This window comes from Xenopus tropicalis, chromosome 2 (genome assembly GCF_000004195.4).
Source record: "Xenopus tropicalis strain Nigerian chromosome 2, UCB_Xtro_10.0, whole genome shotgun sequence".
NCBI lineage: Eukaryota > Metazoa > Chordata > Amphibia > Anura > Pipidae > Xenopus > Xenopus tropicalis.
Genome location: NC_030678.2, coordinates 110,709,677 through 110,715,674, shown reverse-complemented (window position 1 = coordinate 110,715,674; position 5,998 = coordinate 110,709,677).

Sequence of the window (5,998 nt, the reverse complement as noted above, 5' to 3'; positions counted from 1 at the left end):
AAGAAGGCAATAGACTATGCATTCACTAAAGCCATTTATCTAGTATAAATTAATCTAAAGCAACTGGACTTGTTAAGTAATCAAGTCCAGTTGCTTTAGATTTATTTATGCTAGATATACCATGACCTGGATGAATGAAAATTTTCATAGTCACTAAAGCCACTTATTAGAAGTTAACATTTCAACTAGATTTGACATATTGAAGTCTTAAAGGAGAAGGAAAGGCTAAGTCACTTGGGGGTGCCAAAATGTTAGACTTTAATCGCTTACCTTGTACCCTGGGCTGGTGCTCCTTTTAAGAGAGAACCGCACCAGCCCGGGGTAGCTGCGAGCATTCCCTTCTTCCGTGTTCCTTTCTTTGCGCGCTTGCGCATTAGCGCGAAAAGCCGAATTTTAACAACAAAGTTGGCTTTTCACGCTAGTGCGCATGCGACGGCCCAGGGGTTTCGCCGGCAGAAGAAACGCGGAAGAAGGAAGCGCTCGCTACAGGTAGCCCCAGGCTGGTGCAGTTTTCTCCTAACAGGGGCACCAGCCCGGGGTACAAGGTAAGCGATTAAAGTCACTTGGGGGTGCCTAACATTTTGGCACCCCCAAGTGACTTAGGCTTTCATTTCCTTTAAGACTTCACTATGTCAAATCTAGTTGAAATGTTAACTTCTATATCCCTTAGTTGCTGGGCAGAAGGGAATATATCTAAGTAAGTTCATTAACATATGTGTGCTATTGGCTAGCAGGGATGGTGACCACTTCCACAAACACTTGTTATTTTGTTGTTTGCAAGAACCTCTAGCGCCCTCTGTTTTTATTTTTCTGTATAGCAGTAAAAGAGATGTAGTTGCGGAACACCTTCACCTTTCTCTTGCACTTAGCGAAGGCCCATTCTTGGTGAAAGAGTACAGTGTAGCCCATGTTCTACTGGTACTAGAACACAGCTATTGAGCTGAAATAGAGGTATTGGGAGAATCTGCCATTATCTGACCACCCAGAAAGGTGTTCCACAGCCTCATTGTGAAGAACCATATGCTCTGCTTCAAGCACAAGTTCAGTTCCTTAAAGGAAAACTATACCCCCAGAATGAATACTAAACCAACAGATAGTTTATATGATATTAAGTGACCACCAAACTGGAATTTATATATCAGTAAATATTGTCCTTTTACATCCTTTTCCTTGAGCCACCATTTAGTGATGGGGCAGTGTGCTCCCTCAGAGATCACCAGACAGGAAGTGAAGTTGAAGCTCCTCTAACTGTAACAGGAAGTAGTATGGAAGCAAAAAGCAGAACTCTGTCTATCCATTGGCTGATGGGGCCTAGCATGTATGTGTGCCTTGGTTTGTTTGTGTGCACTGTGAATCATATGACCCCAGGGGGCAGCCCTTAAAGGAACAGTAACACCAAAAAATGAAAGTGTTTTAAAGTAATTAAAATATAATGTACTCTTGCCCTGCGCTGGTAAAACTGGTAAGTTTGCAACAGAAACGCTACTATTGTTTATATAAATGAACTGCTATGTCAACAGCCATTGAAGCTGGGAAAAAGGAGAAAAGGCACAGGCACATAGCAGATAACAGATAAGCTTTGTAGAATATAATGGGGTTTTATCTGTTATCTGCTAAGTAACCTGTGCCTTTTCTCCTGTAAATAGCTGCCCCCGGGGCTACACAGAAGCTTTATTTATATAAACTATAGTAGTCTTTCTATGGAAAACACACCAGTTGTACCAGTACAGGGCAGCATTACATTATATAGTAATTACTTTTATACACTTTCATTTTTTGGTGTTACCGTCCCTTTAATGCTTATAATTGCAGTTTTCTATTTAGGATAACCCAATAGCATATACTACAAAAAAGTATATTTTTATGAAAATGCATGCAATATATATTTATAGTCCTACATTGTTTGGGGGTATAGTCCTTTAAGTTCCTCGTGTTATTTATTATTGTCTAAGTGAAAATAAATCCCCTGCTGTTTGTCTATAAAGTCCTGTAAAGCACTTAAATAGTAATCATGCCGATAACCCCAGCTCATGAACTAGGCAGAGCTAGTGATGTCAAAATGGAGCAGATCTGACAAGAAAATGGTATACAGTTTTGATAAGCCCCAGTTTATATTAGAATGTGTGGTGGAATCCACCAAACATTTTGATCAGTATGAGCGGGTTTCATGAATACTTCATCTTTCAGGACGCCCCTTCTCACAGCCTAAAAAAGCCAGTTAATGACACTAGGTTTTGAACCAACGACTAGGGGCCAGATTTACTAATGTTTGTATTTTGCTCATTTTCATGAATTATATTTTTTGGGTGTTAAAAATTGCACATAATACTAATTACTCTAAACCACAAAGGGCTGGATAGGCAATAAGAAAGCATGTAAAATGTCCGATTACTATACACATTGGGAACAGGTAAAAAAAAGTAGGGGTTATAGGTCAGACTCACTTCCTGGAGCTACAGGGTATATAAAGTAAAGTTGTGTGTAACATAACAAGCTACATTTAGATACAGGCATCTCATTTTAGCCTTTCACACTCTAAATTTTAGCCTTTCACACTCTAAATTTTAGCCTTTCACACTCTAAATTACCTCTTTTATTGGAATGCACATGAATACTGATTTTATATTATAGGACACCAATGTCTACTTTTATACAAACTTTGCTGACAAACATCATATCATTCTGAATGTGGTGCAATGTTATAAATTAAAGGGGCTAAGATATTGGTCAGATATCTAATGGTAGTTTATGTCACTGAGCTGAGACAGCTCAGAACTGACCTTAGTGAGGCTCCTTCTTTGGGACCCATATAAGCATAGAGTGGCTTCATTTTGGGTGGATACAAATGTCCCAACTGGCCACTTAGGTCTAGCTTTTAGCTGTAATGAATATCCATTTATAAGGCAATTTCCCAATCTAACTTAATCTATTTGGCTTTTAATCATTTATATGTTTTCTCACTGTCATCCACCTACAGTTTTAGAAACTGATACATAGGGGCACATTCATCAATGTACGATTGAGTCCGAATGCTAAAAATTCGTATTTTTTCTAAGTTTTAGAACTGTGTATTTTCGGTGCTTTTTTTGTTAATTTGCACAACTTTTTCATACTTTACAACAATTTGTGCAACAAAATCATATTTGTCGCAACACATACAAAAGTTTCGGAATTCATTCAAGCTTTGGTGACTTTCCTTGGGCCAGGTTGGCACTACAGAGTCATTAAGTCCTATGGGAGGCTTCCAAAAACATGCACAGTAGTTTCAAAGTCAAAGTTTTTTGTGCCTTTTACGATCATTTGGACACAAAAATTTTGGAACTTTTGAATCGCACCACAATATTTTCATATGACCACAATACGAAATTTTCATACTTTAAGTGCACATCAGAAAATATTGGATTTAATCCAAACTTTTTGTATTGTGCTTTTTAATGTTCTAAATATGGACTTTGATAAATGTGCCCCCTAGTCTATTGTTGTTTATATGAGTTACTTACTTTTACTGTTGTCTCATTATGTTAAAATAATCGCTTCTTGCTATTTGTAGACTCTCTGTTACATGGCACTGTGTGCATCTCACATGGATGTTGTACAAGGGTTAGGATTAAATTAACACCACATCTCTCATGCTTAAAAGTAGGGCATAACCTCCCCTAAGCATGCATTCCCCCACCACAGCCCAGATCATTGGACCCCTTAAATAGAATGGGCACCCCAGCACCCCACATAGGACCCATTTAGTTTTTTTCTCAATACCCAATATGTGAAAGCCTACTCAGTTGAGATGAAAACCACCTAAACAGGTGAAATTGGAGCTACTACTACAGGATAATCACAGGTGCACACTAAGATCTGCCACAATTTTTATGCATAATGTTAACATGACTGAAAATTAGCATCCACATTAGGCAATTTTCATGCAATTTAGAGTGAGTTGCGTCTAGCAATGCTATCTACTAAGGGAATCCTGGAATTACCAGCATGTTCAGATTGAAAGTAATTACCAGATTTCTGTTGTCAGTGCATGCACTTGCTTGTAATAATTGGTGCAGGATGAAGGTGCATGCTGGCACTAGCTGCAAGTATAAAGGCAGATCTCTAAATATTATAAGTGAATGCTTAATTTTAAGTCCATTTTCTGTGAGTTTGTAAATGAGACATTCAAATTAAAAATGAGCAGGACAATTGTCTTAATAATAAATAGATTAATTTTGTAAAAAAAAATGTATACATTGTACCAAATATTACGAGCTATGTGTTCAGAGATACAGGAAGGTTTAGTCCAGTGATCCCCAACCAGTGGCTCATGAGCAACATGTTGCTCACTAACCCCTTGGGTGTTGCTCTAAGTGCCCCCAAACCATGTAGTTAGAATTTGAGTTTTGAATTCCTGACAAGTTTTGGTTGAATAAAAACAAGATTTACTACCAAATAAAGCCCCTGTAAGCTGATAGTGTACATAGAGGCTGCCTAATAGCCAATCTTAGCCCTTATTTGGCACCTCCATGAACTTTTATGGTGCTTGTGTTGCTCTCCAACACTTTTTACATTTGACTGTGGCTCACAAGTAAGAAAGGTTGGGGACCCCTGGTTTAGTCTGTATACAATGAACACTGTTGCTACAAAAAAAATCATGTCCTAAGACCAAGCATACGTCTGTTTGCATTACTATAGAACTGTTTTTATGAGGTGAATAAGATAACAACATATTTGACATAAGGCTTAGGGAGATACAAAGATAAGTATTCTTGAGAATGAGGTCAAGAAGACATCAGAAAATTTCAGAGAAATAGAGACAAGAATGAGATAAGAACATAGAGGTATAAAAGAAGGGCAGGCAGAGAAATGCTAAAGTGTGTGCTGGTAAAAATCAGACAAAGATAAGCTGATATATACAGAAAGGCTGAGATACATAATGGGACAGAAAGAAACAAAGAATTACCACACTGTAGAGCTCTGAAATAGACATAATCTACAGTTTCTTCACCCTGGAGCAACAGCCATAGGAACAGATAAATGACAAAATGGCGATGCCACAAGAAAACAGGCAAAGAAATTAAAATAACCATACCGTAGAGCTCTTCCAGTTGATTAAAACTGCAGTATGCTTCTGACAAGTTTCCCAGATGACATGTGTGCTAGTGGGCCCCCTATCTTGGTGGGCCTTGGGCAAATGCCCCTTTTGCCCATTTATTAAAATGGCCCTGACTGGTTCAGGGTCCCCCCCCCCAACTCATAATGAAGTTCTCCGTGACCTTGATATATTTTTTGTAAAAGTACAAAAGACATATTACAATGTGTAAAAAAACAGATAATGCAAGTTATTGCTTGCAATAGAGATAATTCCATTGGTATTAATTAAATCTGTAAATAATTAGAAAAATCTTTAAAATGCATCCATATATACTCCGCCTATCCCAATTGCTCAAAGCAATTCACACCAAAAGATTCTTTGTACCCCTTAGCACCTATTATTGTTACATAGAAGTATTAGGCAGACTAGGTAACTTTATATATTGTTGTCAGTAATAGGAAATCGCTCAAGTTGAAAGGTAACATATGTTACCAAATAAACTAACCCTGAACCAGGAAAAAAAACGTTTTTTACCTGTCTCTGAAGTACTGCACAATTCATCATTCATATTTTATATCTGCAGGAGAGAATATATACATGATTAACAATTGTCCTAATCCCACCACAAGATCATAAGAAGACATAATAAATTCTTAATTTAGACCTCTAGGATGTTTTGTTTTTAAGGCTCAAATCCAGTAACATTCCCTTTGTAATAAAATTCTCTTAGTATCCTGCCCCTCCCTTACTTTAATTACAATATTTGCCACCTAAGTTGTGAAATCTGATGACCGCATTCAAAAAAGTGTTTGGCCAGTGTTGTTTCTCTTTTTTCTTTCCCAAACTGGTTCCTTTTTTGTGTTTGTTTCTGTACACTTATAATAAATTTTTTAAATGAGACTATTTAATCATGTTCACTGC